At 42.9% G+C, this 25,769-nt stretch overlaps 1 protein-coding gene across 3 annotated transcripts in view; it reads left to right on the top strand.

The window, feature by feature from the left end:
• The first annotated feature begins 1,302 nt into the window (after nt 1-1,302).
• LOC120716856 (axin-2-like) overlaps nt 1,303-25,769 on the top strand; it is an 86,560-nt gene continuing 62,093 nt past the window's right edge. For 2 of the 3 annotated variants that reach the window (XM_040004515.1, XM_040004513.1), the window contains exons 1-2: nt 3,450-3,730; nt 15,253-15,456. The gene's annotated coding sequence lies outside the window, so the exon portion shown is untranslated. Of the gene's footprint in view, nt 1,455-3,449; nt 3,731-15,252; nt 15,457-25,769 lie in introns of those variants that run through there. The other variant, XM_040004514.1, reaches the window with a different exon arrangement.

The raw sequence follows: 25,769 nt of genomic DNA, 5'->3' as shown, positions 1-25,769 counted from the left end.
ACCCCCATCTGGCTCCTTTTAAGTCTATGTCAGACTATCCATAATCGCTGTCAAAATGGCATTCTGTCACCGCTGATTGTTATGAGGTAGCACAGAGCAGGAGGCTGAGACATACCAGAGTCAGAACAGTCTAGCGAGTCTGCCAGCCCCCTTCATGTAACATGAGGAAATGAGTTTGTGTCAGGACTATTTTGGAGTTGCTTTGAAGTCTTATTTTACCCCCTTTGCCTCCAGGGGGACAGCACAGAAAGCAAAGGGGGGCTGGGTGGTACAATGTGGGGAAATTTACTGAAATGCCCTGATAACCCAAAAGGCAGTGCAGTCTTGATCTCGTGCCTGGGTGGTCAAATCACATATGCATCACCCCATCAAACCTGTCATCTTTGTTGCTGTGTCGCATGTTTGTGCTGCAAGATTTCATCTTTTTATGCCTGCTGTTGTACTCGTGTTCCTTTCTGCATGCATAAACATATCCTTAGGAGAAACTTTCATTATCCCGAGGCCTTCTTTTCCCTGTCTTTTATTTATGCTTTTTTTTTTCTTTTTACATTTTTTGCTAATCAAGTCTATTGTAATTCATGTATGCCTTCAAGCCTAGAACTGAGCAAACATATATGTTGTAGCGCAACAAAAACTCACATTGTTTGTAGAGTTTTTTGGCCCAGTTTGCTGTTCAGATGCATTCTATGTTGTATCCAACTCCTTTGGTACAATAATTGATAAAGACAAATGCAACAGACAAGGAAAAAAATTAAGACACATCACAATACCGCCACGAAAAAAGACGTATTGTTATTATCATATTGTACAAATTCATAGATCAATAAGCAGCAGTGTGTCTGTCGATATGAGCCGGGAGGGACGGACTCCTCGGTGAAGAGAGGGGGAGGGAAATGATCCTTAGGCGGCCTGAACAATGATTTTTATTCACTCTCTGGCAAACACAAATATGTACACACGCTGGGGAATATCTTAAAATTGGTTTGTGTGCTGAGGCATATATATATAAAAGAAAAAAGCCCAGAAGTGGGCAGTCGGCAGCACCTTGACCTTGAACAGCAGTTTTTAGCTCAGTGATGGGAGCCCATCTCAGAAGTCCTGTTTGCTACTAAACGGCAGCAGTAACAAGAGTGAAAACCTGCAGAACAATAATATCAACACAACGTTCATTCACACATGCGCACATGCACGCACACATCCACATGTACACATGCTTCCCACCCCCTGTTGCGTCCAGAGCGATGGTCCTGGAGTGGGACAGCGAGGAGGGCATCCCGCAGTGCTGTTTGAGCGTCCCTGCCAGCGCCAGACAACTTCACTATCGCTGCCCTAGCAGGGGGCGATAATCACATCAAGCTCCCCTGACAAGAGGCATTGAATTCAGCTTCGGTCCCCTTAAGAGTCTGGCATCCAGCAGTCTCTCGTGAACATGCTGCTGACGTTACAATGAGAAGGTTTGTGTTTTCATTTTTTCACTTTGTGCCATTGCTCTATTTTTTACTCTTTTTTTTGTGTTGCTGCCGCCGAAATGCATTTAGCAGTATTTGGGATTCCATGTCACTGGGGCAACAACATTTAGCATTTAGCAGTATCGAGTGTTACCGCATTGGAGAAGTGTTATTGTATTGGTGCCTTCTGTTCGTCACGGTGAATGCCATACAATACATAGCCTATGTACCGAGGAATATTTATGAAAAGTTTCCATGGGAAAATTATTGCGTTATTATGCATGTCATTCAAATTTTCTATAGATTGTATCCTGGAATGGTTCCCGAAATGCTCAGGTTGCTCTGTTAGCGACTTGATAAAAAGACCGAGAGCCATTAAAATGCTGATATAGATTTGCATTCAGGCTCAAACCCATGCTGGGTGGTGGTAGGGAAAAAAAAGGATACTATCTCTTTAAGAGGTTTCCGTAATCTCCCAAACCACACTTGATCAACGTACGCTAGCTCCTCTGGTTAGCAGAGGAGCTATTGTTTTTTCCAGTTGGTGGCTTTTAGGGTTTTGTTGTTTGTTTGTTTGTTTGTTTGTTTGTTTGTTTGTTTGTTTGTTTTTTCATTAAATGAGTTTGTGGCAGCAAATGTGTTGCATGCACGGACTGGTATCTCCACCCTTACAAGGGTTGTGAATAGTTGTGTTTACATTTCATCAGCACCCTGATACTTTATCATACGGCTAAGTTGGCAAAATGTTATCCACTCAACGAGACTTAAACACCAAGGACTGATCCGGGGCATCCTTTTATCTTCAGAAATCTACAAAAACAGATGAGAGCCACACACATTTGTGGGCCTACAGAGTTTCCCTGCTACCCAGGGAGCCTGGCTTCCAGCAGCTCTGCCCCATTCATCACCTGCTTTCAATGGCCACCACCAAGCAGCCTCTGGCTAGAAGGCCAGGTAGGGTGCCGGGTGGTGTACAATGTTTGGGGGATTAGCAATCAAAAGCGAACGGAGGCTAGGGCTCTCTGTCCTGGCTCGCCATTCATTCCTAGCAGGGGAGGAGAACTCCAGCAGCGGCCAAGGTCATCGTCTCCAGCTCGGCAGGAGGTAACTGGGAGAGAACCCTGGGAACCATTCGTCTGCTTGGTGCTAATCGCAGGCTAGCAGGCTAGCAGCACAGCGGGTGTCTCACCCGCCAAACATTCATCTGTTTGTGCTCTTGGTAGCATGGCTGACAACAAGATAATGCCTTGCTTTTACTTTCCTCTCACTTTCCCCCTCTTTTCTCTCTTCTTTCTGTCTTTTGTTGATGTCTTTTGCTCTGTTCCAGCCTGATTCTCTGAGATTTGTTTCACCTTCTTTGAACTTAACTGTATGCTGAATTAGCAGAACGATGAAGTGGTACAATAGTCTTTTTAGTCTGGCATAAGTTGGCCTCAAATTTTCATGGGAATGATGTCGGCGAAGTATTGGGATACAAGGATAAAGGCCATTTGAGAATAGAAAGTAAAATGTCTTTCTCAAAAGTTTGTGTCAAGTTTCCATGGTTTCCAAAAAACTGTTTAAACTTCAGTTCCCTTTGTAATTTTGCCTTTGTGTGTGGATGGGAAATCATAATATGGGGAGCAGGCTTAAGACTGAAAAGAAAAGCAAACTTTTTCATTGGTTAGAGTTAGAAGCTTCACTTTGGGTTTGCCATCCATTTTCTCAATGTCATGTGACAGAATAGTGATTATACTCATCGTTTTAAGCTGATTTGGCATCCTGTGGTGCGAGACATTGGTCTGAGAAACCCTGATGGGACAGCTGGTTGTAGACTCACAGACTGTGGCAGCACAGTGGCCCATGCATTCTCCAGGATCGCATGCTACACAGATTAGCTTAACCCGCTAGGTCTGGGAAGGGGGAAGCGAGCGGCGGTGAGGTAACGATGATGTAAAATGAATCGCTGTCGCGTACCAGGCGTTCGGAGGCAAGAGAGCAGCCGTGCCCCGCCACCCCACCCTTCCACAAACACACCCCTGTTGGGATATTGGCAAGTTGTCATGACGACAGGGATGTTCTGCTGATGAAGTCTCGCTGAGCGCTGTCCAATCAGATCGTGGAGCTACAACCGCAGCGTGAACAGGGGAGGACGCACCGATTCCAGTTGCACAATGCTGAGAAAGGACAGGCGAAACCTTGGACCACCAGCGGGAAATTGGCAATCCGGGGGAGGCAGTCAATGGGCCGCCATGGTTCGAAAATACACAAACAGTGGGGGTCGTGGATACAGGGGCTGCCAGGTAGGGGGTCTCCATCATGTCTGATGCTTTTAGAGTCGTGATTCTTTTCTGCCATTAATACAAAGTATTAATGCATTATTTATTTTTACTGCCGGTATGCCATGTTCAACATTGCCATTAGCACGGTTAACATGATGTTTCAGGTTGTTGGATGGAGCTATCGGATTGCTTTAGGTGCACTTTAGCAAATTGGTAAATCACTCCTGCAGGTGGTTTTTACAAAATTTCCACAGCCACAAGAACCATTTCAAAAAGCAAGGCAAATTTTGTGAAGGGGGGAAATGTCATGTAGCATTAACTTTAATGCAATTTTGTATTCATTTCACTGCGGGATGTGGACCAAGAGTAGAAGAGGCTAATATGCAGAAACTGCAGGTTGCAAAGTGGACGAAAAACTCTCCCGGTGTTAGTTTGATCCAGGCCTTTTATTTCAAACTGCGGGGAGGATTTTTCTTTCATTTTTTTCATTTCTTTTTCTTTTTTTGCTGGCAGACCAAAGGAGAAGCTGAAGCTGTTTGTAGCTCTGTGAAAGATGGAGGGCTTGGTGGGGGCGCACTCTGGTTTTTTCCAAGCACTGCAGGTAGCCATTACGGACATCATCTCTTTAGCTTGTTATTCAAAAACCTGCAGAAACTAGAGCCGTTCACAAATAATATTGCTTTTCTTTGGAATATTGTCCTGTCCGTAAGATGGCAATAATTAGGATTTATTTTTTAGCAGTTCATTTGAGAACCAAACCTTATCTGCCCTCTCATTACCCCTCCCTTGCCCAGCTCCAGTCCCTCTATCGCAGAGTCTCTGTGGGACGCCATTTGACAGACTGACCCCCAGTAGTGCCTGTGTTTGACTCTTCAAACTTGAGAATTAAATGAAAGTTGTCAGCATGGCAAAAAGCACATTTATCAGCATAGTTGACTCTTTAAAATGTTCACTTTAGTTTAGCAGTTTTACAAATGACGGCTCAACAGCGTGATGCAGCGGGACAGTTTTGGGTTTGTTGTGTGGAAATGTCTGGGAAAGTGCTGGCATCTCATTTCTAAAGAACACTTGATGATGTAAAACTGGGAGGACTACAAAGTATTTCCTATTCATTGTTTTAAACTGCACAAGTTGCTTGTTTGAAAATTATGAAGTGGGTCCAATTAACTGTGGGTACAACTGTTGGTTAATTTTCCATATGTGGCTTTTTCAGTCAGCAATGGTGGGACAAAGCAGTGGATACAACGGTTTCTTTTTTTTTTTTCTTTGTTTTTGATAAATAGTAGGTTTTATTACATACTAATTTTGACTCAGCTCTTTTCTTGAGGAGAAAGTATAAAATCTTTTGTAACCAGAACCACATTTAGGGGAATTCAAAGTCAGAGGCTAAGAATGTTGGCTCTACTCAGATTAATGCCAGGCTTTAAGTAAAACAGAGGTTACATCACTTTTTCCTCCAGGCCACTATTTCTAATCCAGCCCAACCGAGTGGCCAAACCTTCACCTTCTACTATTCTTTATGGGGCCTGGTCTGTCCATTTAGAATGAGCTTTTGAAGCATTTTGGCCGAAGCAGACCCAGCCTCATAATGGGAAACTGGATCCAGGCAAAGATCTAAACTACAAACTGATTGCTGTACTATTATGCCATTTAAGATGATAATCAGCACTGCTAAAGGCATGGGGAAAACACTATTTACTTGTTTAACCTTCATGCAACCCCAAGCCAACTGCAATCCAAACAACGTGTTACTAAGATGGAGATAATGGGATCGACTGCAGATTGTGAACTCGAGCATTAACACAGCGACGGCTTCAAAAATAACTTCACAATGTCATCGATATTTTTATCAAAAGTTGCCCAGTATCATTGTTAATGCTTTCATTTAGAATAGAATAATCCTGTAGATAAATATGCAATATCATTTAGGCTTTATAATATCCCAGCTTAACTATTAGCCTCCCTCTGTGCTCTAAAGCATCTTAGTGTGTGTCTCTGCTGAAAAAAATAGTCAGTTACACATGAAACCAGCTGACCCAGTGAAATGTTGCTTATTCACGCTCACTTCCGAGTTGGAGGGAAGGGATTTTCCCATTGCTCTGGAATTACACACCACAAAAGTTCTGGAGAGTCTGCAGACAATGATGTCAGATTGTTGCGGGCCGAGAGGGCTTTTGGTCGGAAAGCCACTGAAGTGAGATGATTGCTGTTCTTGTGATGCAGATTAGTAACGTTTTAGTGACTGGGGTTAGATGTGGTGAACTCTGTGAGTCCTGTTTTCTTTCTGACCTTGAGGCCTGGGGAGATGTTAACAACTCTGTATTGTCTGAAAAGATTTATCGATTTATTTCAAATGTTATTAGTGTTTATTCGATTTTTGTTTTGGCTATTACAACTCTGTTTTTCAGAAGATCTCAAGTACCATAAAAGTTGTCTTGATTAAGTTGTCAAAGAAGCCACAAAGGCCCTTGGGAAACCCATAGCAACCTGCTTGCAATTCATTTATGGCATCATGTAATTAACTGCTAATGGCTTCCACTAAATCACATTTTGAAACATCTCAAAAAAGAGGAATAAAAAGCGAATGTTTCACAGGGTTGAAGTCAATTGCTAGAGACATATGTGTCAGTAAATGTCATCTTGATGCTGATTGGACCACCCAGAGGTTGCCCATCTAAAGCCATGTGGTTTCCATTGAAGAAGTTCCAGGACTGCGCCCCAAAGGCCGTTCCCCCTGCACACCAACCCCACAGATCCAGATCCTGTGATCTGTGGCTGGGGTCTCCCTTCCGCAAATTACTGTGTTTGAAAAGAACCCGAGCATGGACAAAAGAGAAACAAGGCCTTCAGACTGCTCGAGAGGAAACGTCATTCCCTACCAGTCAGCCTGCATTCTTCCCAAGAGTGAACCAGAAGTAGAACCAACCATCTGACGACAGCCATCCGGCAGACACTTCACGGCTCACTCAGACCCCAGGCTGGAAATTTCTCTGATGACCAAGTGAAGATGGGGGGAAGTGGTTGTGGAAATTAATTGCCTATCACTTGTCAGTGCAGTGCAGAAAAACAAGCTCTGTGCAACCGTCCTTCTGAAAATCTGTCAGCCAAGGACAATGAATGCATCCCTTTTCTTCCCCACCTTCCTACATCTGATTTAATAGAGAGAGACGTGAAGCACAGACAGAGCTGTGAGGGAGTGTACTGTAGCAATGTGGTCAGGTTGTAAACACACAGACATGAAGAGGAAGAGCAGGATTACAAACAGGTTTGATCTCCTCGGGGCTGTCCAGAACGGCTGACAGAGGAGGAGGGGAAAGTGGGGGGGGGAGCGCTGGAGCGGCGATTCGGGCTCCTTTTATTCACTTCTCGTCCATCAACTACTTCTTTCTTGCCGGCAGCGTTGTCATTTGGGCTGTCCAGATATAACTGAAAGTCCGGCATTGAAAGAAACACTACAATGAAGCGAGAGACAAGCAAACAGGCAGACAAATGTACCTGCAGGCTGAAGTCTTGGAAAACAGCTGAGGCCCACCAATTTGTTAACAGCACAATTTTCAATAGAGTCATAACATTGCTCCCCCCACCCATCCCAATCTCCCTCTGTTTCTCTTTCTCCATTGTTCATTATTTTAAAGCACAGAGAGAGAGGCTGCGTTAACTTCTTCATTCAGAATGGTCAGTGGCGAGACCAAACTGCCAAACAAATCAAATTAAATTCCTCTTCAACGCTTCCTTTCCAAATGAATCAAACACTTGTTTTAATTCCAGTGAAATTGACTTCCATTTATCTTTATCCATTTGTAGTATTATCCTCTTTGTTCATATCCTCATTGGTGTAGGAATGAGCAGAAATAGGCAGATCACGAGATAATGATGGTGGGCCTTTCTTCCGCTGATGAGGTCCAATGTGAGGATGACACGGTCTAAAGATGAAGAATCATCCTCCGGAGCCAATTTAGACAGGAGAATTAAAGGTCTTACGTAGCTAAAGAGTGAATCACATCCTCCGAGGTAATGTGTGACATCTAATATCATTTGTGGCTAAAAGGCAGACATCTCGTCTAAAAAGAATAATTTTACATCTGCGGGAGAAATGTGACCCATCAGTTAAATCTTGTCTCCTTTAAAGAAGTTGTAAAGGGAAAAAAAGGATAATTCGGTGGTTTTATATAGTTTAACTCTATTTTCTTTATTGGCTGTGAATCACTTTTGCATTTTCAGCTCTCTGCAATACAAGTCTAAATGCTGTTCAGATATATTGACTAAAACATTTAATGATTTCAACTCACAGGTTCCTCAAAAAACATGCAAACTTTGATTTAATGTTCAATAATAATATATTAATTAGATCCCTAGACACAGCTCTTTAGATGTAACACAAGTCCAAATGGCTTCTGGTAATGTAACAGAAGGTATTTTATTTTACTAGTTCTGAGTCATGTGACTGTATGTGTTGCACATGCAGAGGGGAAATCTGGTTCTTATAAAAAAAAAAAAAAAGGAAAAAGAAAAATTGAGCTCGTGATAGGTTTATGTATGTAAGCGCAGCCGTGATGGATCTGCAAAGACAGAGGAGAAGGAAATGACAAACGATAATGTCCCGCCAGTCAGTGCAGACACACAAACTCGTGGAAATGTACACACAAACACATGGGCATACACACGCACACATCAAATGGAGCTGGAACATCTGCCATACACCGGACCAGTGGTTTAGTTAAAAGATGAGGAGGGGTCTGGTGAATGCTCTGCTATTCATTTATCTTGCATTGCTGCCCATTGGTTTTAATTATGGTTGGCTCTTTCAAGTTAGAAATAGGCATGCTTCAAAAACAGAGATGTCCTTTTTGGTTTTTTGCCATTGTTTCTGTTGGGACTTTGTGCACTGGGGCATGGGAGCAGGGGGATATATGTGTGTGTGTGTGTGTGTGTGTGTGTGTGTGTGTGTGTGTGTCTGCATGCGTGAAATCTTTCTCTCTGTGTGCCTCCCTGTTCCTCCATCTGTCTATTTGCATGTGTACACACACTTTTGTAATTGATGAGCATTTCTTTGTGTGCGTGTTAGCATGTGCTCTGCCATGTATGTGTAGAATCGCTCTGTCTTATTTTCCCAGCACAGCTGCAACAGGACTGGATTGATGTGTAACCCAAGCCGGCACTTTAAAGGGCGAGAGGCCTGGACAGACGTGGTCTTGCTAGTATACCAGATGGGGCTTTATGATGAAAAGAGCATAATCCCCATCCAGGCGTCACTTCCATCACTTGTGCTCCACAAAGCCATTCAATTTATTGCAAGAAATAATCTTTTTTTCCCAACAGTCCCAAACAGAGCAGAGGTTTTTTTTTAAATGTTTCTCTTGCATTCACGCTATTTCTGTCTTTATCTTCCCTTTCTCACATCCCTCTGTTTCTCTATCTTTTCATATCTCTCCCATCTCCCTCTTATTCCCCCTCTACCCACTCACCCTTTGCTCTTGAAGACTTGCAAATGTGGCATTAGCTAATATTCAGAGAGCCAGGCAAGCGATCCCTTTTTATCCGCCAGGGCTCTACTGATTGAGCTACAGTGTGCGCATTGGAAATGAGTGCAGCGCCGATGCTGGCAAGCCCCATGCCTCTGATTGGTATTCAATATACATGTGACTGCAGGACATACTAGTTTGGTTTTATGGGTTTACTTTAACTTTTACTCTCCCTTGCTCATCTTGCTCTAACTCCAACTATTAAAAATGTCTTTCTTTACCACTGCCACATACATAGGCGACAGCAAATCGGACAAAGGGGCAATTAATAGTCCAAGCCAGTCTTGTACCGTAAATGTGGCCAGTATTTTGTAGCAGGACTGTCAGACAGTCCACTAAATTTGGATTTATCTTCTCCCCTCACTGTTGAGTAAAAGGCTACATTTTTGCTCTTCATCTAGTGAAAACTTTATTACACAGCATAACACAGAATGTGGGTCTCTATTCCCCAGTGTATTTAATTCATGTCTCCCTCTCATTATTTCAGAAATAAATGTAATCATCACCCATAGTAATTGTTATTCACATGGCGCACTTTTGTAGACTTTCTGTTAATAACATAGCTTAATATAGTAAACACAGTAACATAGTATTTAAAGAGCATATATTACATAATAATCAACTCCTTTTTTTTTTATTAGACTCTGCTAGAGGAGCTTTGCATGAGTCACTGCATAAAAATAATCCTTATTTCACAAATAATGGAACTTGCTGTCATCCTTGGTCTGAAATAGGACAATTTAGGTCTTCTTCCTTATTTTAATTCAACTGTCTTCTGATTGGCTGCCCCTCCTACACAAAAGATTTTAACAGCAGGTGGGTGGGGCTCCAGTGCTCCTGTAGAAAACCTGAGCAGTTTGAAGCCTGAGCTTTAAGCTGATGTTATTTGAAGCTTAAAGTTCACTTCACATTAAACCACAAACACAGGGGAACTGAAGATTTCTTTCTGTCTCAGTCTTACATCACACTTACAAAATGTATCAGGGATTGGGCTTCCATTTACACGAGCTGTAGTGCGCACAAAAAATGACATGGCAGAAGTAGCACGACTCAAAGACAAGTTATCTATGATATCCTCTCTTATGCAGTGATGTACAGCAGAGCACCGGTGCATCAGTCGTGGATTTGCCACTGTGATTTCAAGGGACTTTTAATCACTTCAAAAAGGGAGGCATATGAGGGGTGGTGCATAAATACATAAATATAATCTATCTGCACGGAGCGTTGAGAAGCACGCTATCAGTAAAACTCAAGGAAACACCGGAGTCTGTCCCATGTGATGTTGCTGTATGATCGGAAAAGTTATCAGAAATCTTAATAAGATATTTATGTGATGAGAGCACAGCATGTCTTAGTTTTGTGGGCCAGCAGACTGTTGAACACATGGATCTGTTTCCAGATCAAACTTCCTCTTGTACTCTAGGAGAGAGAAAAAGAGAACAGGGCGGTGTTGGTGGTGAGTCAATATTCCACTCCAGCCCAAGACACAATCTTTCCTCTCCTGCTCAAGTCTAAGGGCCTATCTGATGGTTCTTTCTTGTGGGCCTTGTTCCAGATTTGCCTTGGCCCCGGTCCAGGTGTGGGAAGTGAAGTGTAAACAGTTTACAGATCGGCTGTGGCTGGGGAGGGCCGAGGGCTTTAGCTGGGAGGAATGTAACCTGAACACCACTTCACAGGGAAGCAACGCTGCAAGATGGAGCATTCGTGCATATTGTGTCGGGACCTAACAGGAAACTGACCGAGCAGTTCAAGGGAGTCGGCCGGTGAGAGTGGCTGCTGACGTCAGTGAACATGTGGGGGGGTTTCTGGCAGCAGTAAGGGGGCTGCCTGGCTTTTACCCCAAAAGCTATCTTGCTACAGCCAACATTTAGATTGATTGTAGCAAGTTGGTTTTTTTTTGCCATGCTTGATATTTTAGTGGAGAGTAGGAAGTAGAACAGGGTTACATAATTTCAAGATTTCAAAGCCTCATGCAGAAAAATCCCTTGATGTTGAATTTTTGTGATGAAACTTCCACCATAATAACTTTGGCCTCTTAGAAATGCAGGTTTGGGATCAATGTTGAGTTTAGTTAAACTTAATGCAAAACCTTGTGAAACATTTAGGCTGATTGTGGATCAAAGGAGGAGTCCTCCTACATGGTACTGCGATTAGTGCTGGACTTCTGTAAAGTTGAGGGATTCAAAAGAGACAAAAAGCAACCTGTACAAACCTGAAACAGCTGTCACTACTGTGGGACAAGCAAATTTAATCCCACAGGTATCTCAGTCATGTCTTTTATTAACCTGTTCGTACACTGGAAACTACTCAAGAGTTATGGGTTACACTGAACAAAACTTCATATGTTGGTGAATGCACCTTGTGTGTTTCAGCACATCCGGCTTTAGGTGTGGATGCAGCAGTTCTGTCTGATTATCAGGCTAATAATAATTATAATAATGGATTGCATTTATATAGCGCTTTTCAGGACCCCTCAAAGCGCTTTACAATACCACTATTCATTCACTCTCACATTCACACACTGGTGAAGGCAGCTACAGTTGTAGCCACAGCTGCCCTGGGGCAGACTGACAGAGGCGAGGCTGCCATATCGCGCCATCGGCCCCTCTGGCCATCACCAGTAGGGGGTAGGTGAAGTGTCTTGTGTCAAGGACAAAACGACCAAGACTGTCTGAGCCGGGGCTCGAACCGGCAACCTTCCGATTACAAGACGAACACCCAACTCTTGAGCCACGATCACCCCACCACTAACCCTATTTTGTTTCACTTCATTCATTCAGTCTGACATGTGTTCATGTTGGGAGGGGAGTTCCTTTGATTTAACTCACCAGTGAGTCAAAATTTTAGACTTGTTTTTCTACAGGTCATCCTTGCAACAATTAGCGCAGACGTAACAGAGATCGCGTCTCCATGTTCGCTGCCATTCTTCTATTGAGAGTTTTTGAGAATGTGCCTTGGCAGTGAAATAGAAAGATGACATCAATATCCAACAGATCTCTATCTCTGACAGTTAAAGTGCACCACACACTTGTAGCATCCACTTTAGGATGCTTTGTTTGTGCCATCCCTCTCTCTTTTTTTCCCCTTTTTGCTTCTTGGTGAAACTCTTTCTTTATAGACTGTCAGCTGTCAAACACTATAGACTCTATTAACACACATACGCATATGGATATGAATCTGCAGGATAGCAGAAACATGTTTTTTGATTGCATGCAGGGAAACAGTCAAGTCAATTTTAGTAGAATATTATTATTATGATTATTATTAGTAGTAGTAGTAGTAAACTGAAAAAGGAAGTCTTGATATCAGTTTACTTCACAGCGAGCTTCAAAAGACTGGCTGTAGACTGGAGATGATAAACTGAGTGTCAAATGAGAAAAAATGTCCACATACATCACTATTAAGAGATTCCACTGAATTATATGTATAGAAAGCTAAAGGGATGACTTTGGCTATCAAATATTATCAAAAATAATTCGATCTTGTTTTGATATGGTTTAATTAATGACAAGGTGGTTGTAAATTTCAAAACTCATAGAAATAGTTTCTGTACAAACTGTCCTCAGATGATCGTACTTCATCGACTACATTTATTCTGTATGTTTATGCACACACGCACACACACCAGTGTGTCAAGCATCATGCATGCTTAAAATCACCTGGTGTGTCATGATGTGGATGTGCCGTTTCTGTTGTCTGAGAATGAATGCGGCAGAGCCTGCTGTTGCTGTTGCACTAAACCTCAGCACAGGAAAATGAGGTGCTGGCAACAAAGAGCTTTGAGGAAGTAGACGCATATCTCCAAGGACACATACCACCCAGCAGATCAAAGGACCTAGAGGACGCGTTTGATGGGGAAACCACACTGGTTTTCAAAGCATTGTAGTCCTGAATCTCACTAGCTCGCCAAGGCCCATGATAGAAATTCTAATACGTCCGCCTGTCAGTTAATTGAAGCCCCATTCTGTCCCTCGGGGGAAAGCAGTCTGGTCTTTGGAGAGCATCTTTGTCCTGCTGCATGGCCATCATTAATTATTATTCCTCGATCACCTCCTCAATGACACAGTTTATTGTTTGAGTGTGTTTTTTTTCTGTCTTGTCACCATTCTCTTGTCTTGGGAGAAAACACTGATGTTTGACAGAGAAAAAGATCACAGCTATCCACATATTCACTCATATCATATCAGCCTACCTTTGGGGAAGTTGTGTGTTTGCTGAGGAGATGCTTGGTTGTCAGTGTTGTAACATTTGATCATGGGAAAGCGGGGGGGATTCGGAGTCTGTATCATTGTTAGTCTGCATGAAAGCAGAATATATGGTAGAGGACATGAGAAGGACATGAGAAGAAAATCAGCTAGAAGTTTGAAAGTCACTGTATTTAGCAAAGCGTTTTTTTCTTTTTTGTGTGTGCATATTTTACTCTCGATAGAAGAATAGATACTTGCTTCCAAAGAGCAGCCCTGTCAGTCTACAGACATGTCCCTTCTTCTGCACAGACAAGCAATGTTCCAGACAGACAGGAAGTCAGCCCTGCCTGTGTGCACAGTTCTTAGCGAGGAGGAAGTGATGAGCGATGGCAGCCAATCTGAGCTCATCCCCGTCTTGACATCTGGCAGATGTGCTGTGTGGTGTAAAGCATACATTTGATCTTATCAGAATATACTCGTCTAAGGATATCATGCTATCAAGATCAGGGTTATCTTGTCCAGAACTGTGTTTGACAACCACAAACCATGTATGTTTTTCAGCTTGACGTGGATGCGTTCCTAGTGAGCGGGGATGACGATGCGTTCTGCTGACAGTACTGACAAATTATTTCTCATAACATTGACGAATGGTATTAAGTTGCAATGATATCATAGCATTTCTGCAGCTGTGTCAGCCTGGAGCTCTCGCAGGATGCTCTGTATATATATATATATATGACACTCCAGTTATAGACGCTGGCTCTCGCTTTGGGGGTCTAAAGAGCACTTGGAACTCTTGATCAGATCACCGTGGTTTATTGCTATGGCACACAGTGTTTCTATAGTTTCCCTCTTTGTCTTTGTGACCTCCTATCTCCAGACCAAATGACCAGTTAGGGCCTTGAAAGGGAAATTGCATGCATTCCTCCATAATCGTAAGAGGTATTTACATATGCTCTCTAAATAATTATGTGGTCCAGCTGGGAGCATCCAATGAATTTTTCACAAAAGCACTTTCTGTTATTTACATTCCTAAAATGTAATGTGGTTTACTTATGCAGCTGGACGGGCCAAATCAAAGCATTCGTTCCCTGGGACCAAGTGCAGGCAGAAGGAGAGGGAGAAAGAAAAAGAGAGAGAGAGACAGAGACAGGAGGGGGGCTGAGGAGAAAAAGTTCAAAGCGTGCAAGGTCAAGCTTGAGGGTCATTCTCTCAGTGCCTTTTCACAGCCTGCGTGAATACATAACCAGCAATTGACTTTCTAATCAGGAGGGACCTCATAAAATATGCGGTTTAACAATAACGATTATCATGGGCCCTTTTTTGTTTCCACCTTGTGTGTTAGTCTAGAAGCATCTAAAGTGAGCTGCATATGAAATAATGATGGAGCAACTGCTGGTGCTGGATTCCTTTTGGCTGCATGTTACGCTCCCGAAATACAAAATGACAGCCGACCATTTCCCTCTTGCCCGCATTCATAAAAGCCTCTCCCTTCTGGATTTTTCCTCTGATTGGATCAAAGCTTTGACCTGTGTTTCCAGGTGGCCTTTCCTGATCCCACTGGTGCCTCCAGAGTGGAGACCTTTGCGGGGGCACCTGGGAATTACCTGATCGGCGGCGTAGTCGGCGGCTGTCACCAAGCTCTTGTCTGTTTGATGTCACCTCTGACACCAGCCTCTGTAGCGATCACCGGGGAGATCTGACGCCCTTGCTGGGCTGTGAATAATAGAATACATCTACCTGTCTCAGACCACCATTGTCACCTGTGCTCTCCTATGATGAAATGTTCCCATGCTTACCTCCGTGGGTGATGTGTTCTCCCTGTCCGTTTCAGGGTACAAAGCGAGGTGATGGTGGCGAGCCATGGGAAGGAGCTGTCAACAAGGTGGCTTAGCTAGCAGTGCCCAGTGTTCCCATAACGGCCAAGGAGTGCCTGAAGAGGAGAGTGGAGAGTCAAACATGGCAAAGGATGACAACGGAGAACCGGGGGAATGGAGGACTTCGCTCTCTAAACAGACTCAGTGGACTTCAGTCAACAGTGAGAGACACCAAGTGATGTTCAGTGTGCTCTCCTTTCCCATTTGTTCAATCTCCAAACTCCCCCACCAACGTGAAACTCATCACAAATTTGTGTTTGCATTTTTTAGTGTAAGCATTTGGCTCTTTTTTTGTCTTAAATGTTTTTTTCCCCTCTTTTCTGAACAAGTGTCTGTGTTTTTATTTCATAGTATTCCACAACAGTCTCCTTTCCATGAACCGTTTTCTTCCAATCACCTGTAATCAATGACAGCTCCCCCGTTTCATCCTCTGGCCTGTCAGGCTTACCCCAACAAGACTGTGTAAGAGGTCAACACTTTAACATGTGAATCTGTGAGGTTGTTGAGGGTCCACAAGTGCCGATGCAAGTATGGATAAACGAACAGATAGACGGATGGATGAGGATGTGGTGTTTATAGTGGGTGATCGAGCAGCCGTGAGAAAGCTAGAGCTGCGGTTTGGCCTGACCTGTTGCTGTTTCGGAAGAGTCTGTCACTCTTCACATTAACTGACCAAAGGCAGCGCTCCTGCCAGTTGGCTGACGAGGGGATGTTTGATTTTTCTGAGATTGCGTCAAAATAAGGCGAATTTAGGAAGGGTTTCCCCCCAGCTCGTGATATCGGTCAGTACAAATATGCCACAGATGCACGTACAGTAAATCAGCACACAGGAAGTAATATTCATGGTAGTGTGGCTGCGGTGGTTTTCATCAAAGCCACTGTCCTCATGGAGCACACGTGTGTGTCAGGCATCATCTGCTGTGGATTAGCGAGGTCTGGGAATGTCTGTGGGTTGATCTGGCCCCCATCATTTTGTCACCATATGTCACTTGTTATACCCTTTCTAATAAATTTGACATATTTTGTATCGTATGTATAACCCACCACATATGGATTTCAGCTTGTTTGCAAATTCTTTCTGCATAACATTCTGAACTTTATATGCACATCGCTGTCAACATTAAGCTCAATGTCAGCATTTAAAAACAGGATTCAGCAGTCTACTGTCAGGGCAGAGGTGCATTCACAGTCAAGGTGCCGTACAATGCATCAGGGCTTCCTCACTTCTGTGCCTTTTCTTTCTTTACAAAATTGTCTTTCTCTCCACCACTCGTTTTTTTTTTCCATTTAATTTTCTGTCCTAACCTTCCTCCTGCTCATTCTAGCTATCTCTCCTTCTCCCTCCTTCTACCCCCTCTTCCTAGCCTCTCTCTAAGCTGTTTGGAGATACATTCCTCATTCCTTGAATGCACACAGAAATGCTGGGTGCCCTGGCGTCAGCACTTCTTAAAATGGGCTGCTGCCACTGCTGCTCCAGCTCAAGAGAGAGAGAGAGAGAGTGAGATGAGAGCAAAAGGAAAATCCAGTAAATCGGCCAAACTCAGGAAAGTACTTTCATTAAAACAAGTTTCTTTGAGAAGGTGGAGGTTGATATGGAACAGCCTTATCAGAAGTGATCAGGCTGCAAAGGGCTACAAGCTTTAGAAAATAAGGATGCATTTCATGTGTACACATATGCAGGGTGGAGACTTTATTTGGCTGCAGGAATCTGCATCACTGAGCTGAGTAGTAAGCGCCTGTCTCAACTCTGTATTTCTCTGCTTGTTACCAGTTTCACTGAGAAACAGTTTCAGTCTGTGTGTGAACTGTGTGTGTGTGTGTGTGTGTGTGTGTGTGTGTGTGTGTGTGTGTGTGTGTGTGTGTGTGTGTGTGTGTGTGTGTGTTTCTACCACCTGCTAAGCCATTATCCCTATAGATCTCCTATTATCCAGTCCACACACGATGAGATTTATTTCTCACCCTGGTCAGTCTCCATGAGAGGTAATTACTAAGCAAGGAAACACGGGGCTTCCTGGAAGAAGCTTATCAGAATCCAGACACCATCCACTTTCTTAAATGTGACTGCCAAGCTAGGACTGATAACACAGAGCTACACTATCCCGCTCTTTTTACATATTAACCACAGCGTCCTTCTTTTTCTTTTCTGGCTTTTTTTTATGCCATGATTAATAATTTTAGATTAACTGGGTAATGTGAAAGATGAAGCTGGGGTAATTCTGTTCTTTTCATTTCTCTTGAATACTAGTAATTATCTTAGCATCACATCATCTAACAGTGCTGTAGAGTTTTAGCAGTTTTAAACAACAGAACCAGGCTCAGGGAGGGGCCAGGTTTCTTCCTGAGTCTTTCCTTCTCAGTGTTGCCAAGTGCTCCTAGGAGGTCGTCTGACTGTTTGATTGTTGGGATTTTCTCTGTATTATTGGTATAAGATTGAACTAAATTGAACTGAACCCGATGAATGGTATCCAGTCAACAAGACACACCAGTCAGTCAGATTTAAAGAATATTTGTGGTTTATTGCAGCATACGTCTTTTCACAGTGTTGACCATCCTGATCGCTGGGGGGAAATGTGTATTCCGCAATCAGTTGGCAAGAGGTGGCAAGATTTTGCTGGCAATCACTAGCATGGAACTGGGCAAAAAGAGGTACACACACACCTCCCTGTGATTGAAATAGGTAGTCATCTTATTACAATTTAAACCTGTAAAAGCTTGGAAAGAAAAGCAGCTGGACTTCGGTAAGTTGAAGACGTTTCACCTTTCATCCGAGAAGCTTCTTCAGTTTTAAGGTCAAAAGTGGAGCTCCTTAGACTGCGATGACCTGGATGACTGAGAACCTTGACAGACTTAGCTCTGTATAGTTATAAAAATGAAGAAACTGGTCATACAAACTAAAACGTGCTTATAGTCATTTTGTGGCGTTTGTGTCAGATTGTAAATATGTGTATTCATGCCAGTGAGGCAGACATTTTAACATGAGAGTCTCTGGGGGTTGACTCGCTTATGGAGCCAACCACAGGTGGCTAATCAATGAGCTGCTTTTTTCGCTTCGGTCTTGGCTCCAGGGTCTTTACCTTACAGTATAAAGCACATTGTTGTGATTTGTAGCTATACGAATAAAACTGAATTGAACTGAGTTGAATCTTTCACTCTTGCCACGTAGTTATAATTCACATAGTACATCACTAAAACGACAAAAACACAGCCTTTAATAAACTAAAAGTATTTGTTAATACGCAAGCCAGAAGTCTCTCTACTTATTTCACCATAGGGCAGAAGCATCAGGCCTTCTGTTTTGCCTCTCTTCTTGAATCTGTTTCAGCACTTTGTTATCTGATAACTCCCTTGGGATGTACATTATCACCTAACAGACTGAAACTAGGAAGAAATTTATCAATCAATATCATGCTGTGGTTTTGGTAATCCCTGGCTATGTGTAATAGGTTGCTGAAATCCACTTTTTAACACGCTGACTCAGTCAGTCGAACAGACCCACCAGGCGCTTTCTGCTGCTCCTCCCTCTGCTCTGCCCTTGATCAACCCAGGGTGGAGAATGCACATGGGGACCACCCTTAGATTAAAGGAACCTATTGCTCCCTTGATCAGTGGGAATGAACTCTAAACATACTCAAACACACAGAGAGAACAACATATGTGCGTGATTACATGTACACAAAACACGATGGAATGTCATATGGCAGTATAATATCAACTGAATTTGATGACACACTCTTCACCGAGTATGTATATACATGTGCATAAAGTCACAGTTAGATGCTCATATTTCAAGGAGAGACGCCATGAAAACGTAAAATAGGAGACAGAGACGAGCACAGAGTGGGATCCCTCATTAAAGTCAGTTGCAAACTATGGTGTGGTGTGCGCTGGTTTCACAGGCCGCTGGTTTTAGCTGGGTGTAAGCTGAAACCTTGATGTTGTGATGCTGCTGTCGTCAGAGGGCTGCAATGTGTCGGCCAGATGAGGTTTGCCATTAAGTCCCTATCACCATGTACAGTACAACTCCCAAAAGACCTTCTGAGCAGTCTCCTGTCAATCTGTCTCTGCTTTCTCCTCCTCGCTCCCTCTCTTGGTTGTTGCCATGGGGTGCGGTAGTGCAATGGCGGGCATCTGAAGGCTGGTGCAGAGAGACGTGGGGTTAAAGATGGAACGGCAAGAGAAAGGGGAACGGGCCAGGCGAGAAAGATAAGGATGAAGGGCAGGGAGAAGGGACAGAAAATAAGATGGAGACTGAGAGAGATGAGAAGAAGGAAAAGGGGGTAAGGAAAACCAAAGAGAGGGGATGGTGGGTGTTTCTCCTTTTATTTTTGCTTCCTTAGAAAATAGCTTTGGACTCTGTGCTTGGCTGATAGCACTGCTACTGGCACACGAACACACATAACACATGCATACACAAACACAAACTCCTTTTGCTTGTTCTGCATGGCAATCACCATGGTAACCCAATGTACAGAACACAATCGGGCTGGGATATTTTTAAGTTTCAAAGGAATGGAAACAACAATAGGGATGACAAAGGGAGGAAAAGATGAGAACTACAGAGAGTGAGAGAGCGAGGGAGAGAGAGAATGAGGGTTAAGCCAATCTAAGTGCAAGCAGATGGATACACGAGTGTGTGTTAGGGTGTGTGCGTGTCCAAGGTCACGGCCCAGAACCATCTGTATAGCAAAAGGCGAGAATAAGAGATAACAGGCAGTGCCTAAACACGTTACAATGTCAATGCAGGAAAATTACAATCTAATTTACCAAACAAAGAAAAGTAAACAAAGAATTTCTGCATAGCATCAAAAAAACCTTTATTTTTGAAGAGTGAACTGCAGGTAGTGCTAGCTTTGTTATATTGTACTGTTGTATGTATTGTCTGGCGTGTCAGTTGTTCAACACTGTGCTGTACTGTGAGACCAGACTGACCCTGTAGCACCAACTGTGTCATACTTGTCAATAGGATTTCCTTAACATTAATCTTAACCCTCTTGTATGTCTTTGTGTGTTTAAGATAAACAATTTTTTTTTTTTTTAATTGTCAGAAGTTTCATAAACACTCCAGTAGAATTTTCTGACTGTTATTTCATAGTTTAGGCTTTACAGGGTTAATACATGAGGTAGCATCAGGGATCACGTTAGCTGATTGAGGGATTTCTAAAGTAACCAACCTGCATTTTGCCATACACAGTATAAAATCTGTACATAGCCACCATGACTTTAGCCAATGCGCATTATCCTTCTTTTGACACTGAAAAGGCTGAACAATTTATTTACTATGAACCAAAATGAGTGACTGAGACTATAAATGCATCAGGAAATTGTTTACAAAGGTCAGAAGTAGAAGTCTTAAAGCACTTTTAGACAAGCCTTACTCTTCAGACACAAACTACTCCCACCTTTTATACTGTGTGTGGCTTTTACTGGCAACAATGGATATTCTATCTGTCTGTCTCTTTTTGCCTGGTGGGAGGCAACCCGTCTTCGTCGTGGTCTGACTCGGAGTGATGGCGGTCATTCTCAGACAGGCTGGAGAAGGTCGACAAATTGTTGCTATCTAATAAAGTTAACGCAGACAGATTGTTAACACGCTACAATCAATCTGAATCAGTCCGCACTGATGAGCGCAACTAATCTGCAACGATTTAAAAGACTTTTTTTCTCTTTTCTTTGTATACAGGGAAGAATAAGGGTGGTAGGACACATGCTCGTACTCTTGTGCGTGTGTGTTTTATGGGTGTATTTATGTATGTGTGTTCTCCCCAATAAGAATTCATCCCTCCTGTCCAGCTGTAGATTTAGCAAGGACAGCTGAGTTCGTTTCAGAAGTTGAAGCAGGTCACAGGTCAGACACTGGAGTAGGTGGCCTCTTGTAGTCAGACCACCATCCAACAGTTGCCAAATAAATCAGTCTTGCTGAGTAGTTTGGCGAGCTTGACATACCTCCCTCCCTCGCACTCTCTCTTTCTGTCTGTCTGTCTTCTTCATGCCCTCTTTCTTTTACACACACATGCACGCACACTTATATCCAAACCAACAGCAGTAAATACAGCCACATCTGTCCTAGCCGTCCCCACTGGACATAAACGACACAGCCACCTTGAAAATCCTTTCCCTTCACCGATGCTCACATTGACTTCTCAGCATCGGTCCGGCGTCGTTTTCTTCTTGTTGTTTTTTGCCTTTTAAATTTCTTATGGCAAGATGAATCATGATAGTGTATTTATTTGTACGTCATTGTACATATCAGAATGTAATCGAGCTGCTCTGACTTGTACGGGGGGGGCTTTGTGCACCACTCGTATTGGCTGATATACTTGTACAAGTACGTAAGTATGCATGCATGCAAATATGTGCACACGTGCTTTACACAGTTCAACTGCCGCCACCAGCACTTAGATCAGACTGCACTGCGTTCAAACTTGCACTGACGTAATGCTTTCCTCATCTATGTGCAGCTGTTCATCACACGTATCGAGGTGCAATGTTGATTTAGAGAATAGAGGAACAATGGGTAGGACCACAGAGGCATGGCTAATGGGAAGTGTGACGATCTAGATAGTCTGCAATAGCCTTAAACAGAGCATCTTCTGTCTAATCCACAGCTAGAGTTTGCATCAAGTCAGACTTTTTAGTTATTCTATGTTTATCCCTAAAGATGTTTTTGACACATATTCTGAAATAAGATTTCTTCAGTGGGAGTATAATTTACAGTGTGACTAGCACAGTTTGTGATGAGCCAGTCTCAGACCATCTGTCAGGTAGATTTAGGTGTGCTTCTCTGGTCTGGATTCAGATTCAGTAAGGATTTTTTTAGGTGAAGCCCTTCCAGATTTAATGGGCTGTCAAACCAAATATGGAGCAGTAAATGTATTTACTCATCCTCATGAAATAGATGAAGCTGGAACCTTGGTGGCCCAGAAAAACCCCTTTCTCTTGAGACCTCTTAATCTTCTTCTTAATTTGGAACAGTTTTGGTTATTAAGTGATTTCTGTATTTGTGACTTTTCTCGTGTTGAACTTGGCTTAGCTCATTTGCAAAGGATGATGTGATATCATTCAGTGCATCAGTCAGGACAGAGTGAAATTTGAGTAAACATCTGATGACAGTTGTGGCCTGTTTGCTAATGTTGCCAGCACTATCAATCACATGTAACCAAATCACACAGCCCTCACGAGTCAAATCAGAGAAGTTTGGGAGTGTAAAAGTCTCAAACAGGAACAGACAACCAGTTACTCTTATTTCAACATCTACAGTCAAATTAAAATCACTAATAAGGCACAGGGAGAACATTCAGACCGCACACAGAAATGTCCCCGGTAACCAAGAGGTTCAAAAAGAGAACCTTTGGCTGTGAGACAACACTAACCAATCCAGCAGACCACTTCTTAGGTTTAAAGTTGGCCACTTGCAACCAGAGATTGGGAAACTATCAGTAATTTAGGATAACAATAAAAATAATAACATGACTCCTCCAACCTAAATCTTCAACTCAACAATAAGTAGAGCATGAAACAATGAGACGATAAAAAAAGAGGAAAACTAAAATTACTTGATGGACGGAAAACATGCAAAAAACTGTCTGCAATTCCAGCAAAGAAGAAAGTCTACAGAGAAACATCCTCGTTATCATACGTCATATGAAGTATATATTGGAGTATCTGCTGAGGTGCATCGCAGCCTAGCGTTGTCATCTTACAGGCTCGCATTAAAGTTGATGTCTCAAACATGTTTATTAGATCCATCTTGCAACTTTTGTTTGCAGATTTTGGATTGCTGAAATCTCAGAATGTGTAGGTGCGTTATATACTAATCTAGGTTTTAAAAGTTATGAATTTTTGGCAGTCAGTATGCTTTGAACAACGTGTTTGTTGAATGGTATCTTCCTGTCCAGCAACAAATATTCCCAGATTGGGTGAGAACTTGTGTGAGTATAACATGTGATGAGTTTTGTAACTTTGCAAAACAGTCAAACAAGTCAAACACTCTTACTTTACTCAGTGATAGAACTGAGCATATAAACTAATCTAACATTAGAAATGTCCTCAAAAACTACATTTTACACAAGATAATAAAAAGTGCCAGAGTGAAAATAGCAATGCATACATGCAAACTGCAGTTCACGAGAACCTGTAAGCAGCTTAGTGTCCACTCATGTGCCCTCATGATGCACTTAAGTTGATGACTCCTTTTGGAGATCGGGGTCGTAATGACAGAAACAAGACACAGAAGTCCTCATAGGTCTTCGGGTCTTCACAGGATCAAGCCAATGACTTCTATCAGCGTCGTGTTTTGTGGTAATGATACAAACTGGAGACGACAGACCGGCGTTGTGTGCCGCTGCAGATAGGGCAGGTTGAGCTCCGTGTGTGTATGAGTTTCACCATGACAATATGCCTCAAAAGATAATTTGATGATCTGTGTGTTTTGCTGCCAGGTTATCCCACCACCTCCACCATCTCCTCCCAACCCCTCCTACTCTGATTCCTTTACAGCCGCAGTAACTTATTAATTTCTGTCAGCTGGTTTTCCCTGCCATTTAGAGATACTACCAAATCACATTATGTCTGTCATGGATTATGTGTACAGGCAATACATCTCCTTGAAGAAGAAAGGAGGAAAAAAAAAGATCAAAGATGTTCTTACAATCACCTCTAAGTGGATACAGGAGGTGGAAGTGTTTTCATGCATGTGCGTGTTGCAGCCCACGTGTTTTATGGGGAATGCAGATAGTCGACAGAAAGGCTTTACATTTTGCTGACTACATACATCAATTTTCTTCATTTATTATAAACTTTGAGGAATATTAATCATCGGCCGGGGATTGTGTTGAGTGCAGTTTGGAATATTTAAGGGTCACTCGTGCAAGAGCTGCTGAAGGAATGAAATAAGAGATGCTCATCTCGTGTTATACCCAAGTGAGTCAAATAATAACAACAGAATCTGAGAGGCCACAGAGCCATATTCCCATATTTACCCATATTTGGGTGTGTGTGTGTGTGTGTGTGTGTGTGGTAGAGGATTTGAAGCTGTCACTTTGTAATTACCTCAGCAAATACAGGCTTGGAGAGAGTTGACTGAAGTCTTCCAGTTGGACAGCCCTGGGAGAAAATGAGAAGTGACAGGCCACATAACACAGCGTGGGACGTAAATAACTTTTACCCCCCTTTCTCTCTCTTCCTCGCTCTCTCTTCGTCATAGAAACATGGATGATACTTCAAGGATTTTGAAAGAGAGAGAGGGAGAGAGAGGGAGAGATGAGCCGAAATGAGAGAATATCCCTCTCTTTCATCTTTTGAAAAAATCTCTGACATCCTCTCTCACTTGCTTTGATGAAAGTCTTTGGGGTTTTTTTTTTTTGGTGTTTTATCCTCTTACATGAGGTGTATGTATTATAGCCTGCGTGCTCCAGTGTGTGACGCATTCACACACACGCATGCACGCAAACACACACGCATTCACACTGGCACGCACCGATATCATTTTCTCACCAGAATGTGTGTAGGTGGCATGAGGAATTGTGTTTTGTGTACGCATGTGTGCGCGTGTGTTTGAAGGACTTTTCTCAGAGCCTGTCGGCATTGGAGGGCCTGAATTTTTCATTCGGCGTCCTCGTCAAGTACAAAAAGTCCAGGGTTTTGTGTTCTACCCAGCAGCCGCTTGCCTTTATTTCTGTTGTCCAGGACTTCCTTCACTGTCCTGTGTTCTTTAAGCTCCAGGCAGGTTGTTACTGAGACAGAAACACTGTTGTTACAGCGCATGCATGTGTATCAATCAGTGCCGTGTATGTGTCAGTGTGTGTCCTGCATTGATCACTGAAGAAGCACTTCCACATTGGCAAAGACTGATGATATGTCTGCGAGCAACTTCAACCCCCGTATATGTACATTGACAGTATACACACACACACACACACACACACACACACACACACACACACACACACACACACACACACACACACATATTCACACAAATGCATAGTATACATCCTTTTATGCTTTACCATCCTGCTTCTGGCTCTTTATCATCAGTGTCTTTCTGCTGTTTCTTTCTTCTCTCCCGCCCTCTTTGCACCTCCACCACTCTGCCTGGCTCTAGTCCAGCTATAGATTGTTAATTGCGGTTTGTACGTGATGCAGGGTCTCGTCTCCAAATACTACAGCGGTGTTCTTTGGCAGACATCAAAGTGTCGGTGTTTCATTCCATGGGGATTAGTGATGGTAGTGTGTGATAATGCCCCTGCCTGCTCGCTGAATTAAACGCCCATGGCTGGGTGCAGGTACCAGGAATCTAATGAACACGCAGTCTTACAGGCAGTCATACACACTACGTACGCTAAAACAATGGGAGAAACACGCAGTTTAGGCAGACACACATGGTAAAACCACTGTGAGAATCAGAGCCTCATTACGGAAAAATACATACATTAAACTGTGAACTAAACATCACGTCTTCCATCTGACGGGGAAA

The sequence above is a fragment of the Simochromis diagramma genome, unplaced genomic scaffold (genome assembly GCF_900408965.1).
Source record: "Simochromis diagramma unplaced genomic scaffold, fSimDia1.1 OVJJ01000487.1, whole genome shotgun sequence".
NCBI lineage: Eukaryota > Metazoa > Chordata > Actinopteri > Cichliformes > Cichlidae > Simochromis > Simochromis diagramma.
This window is presented reverse-complemented; position numbering and strand designations above follow the sequence as displayed.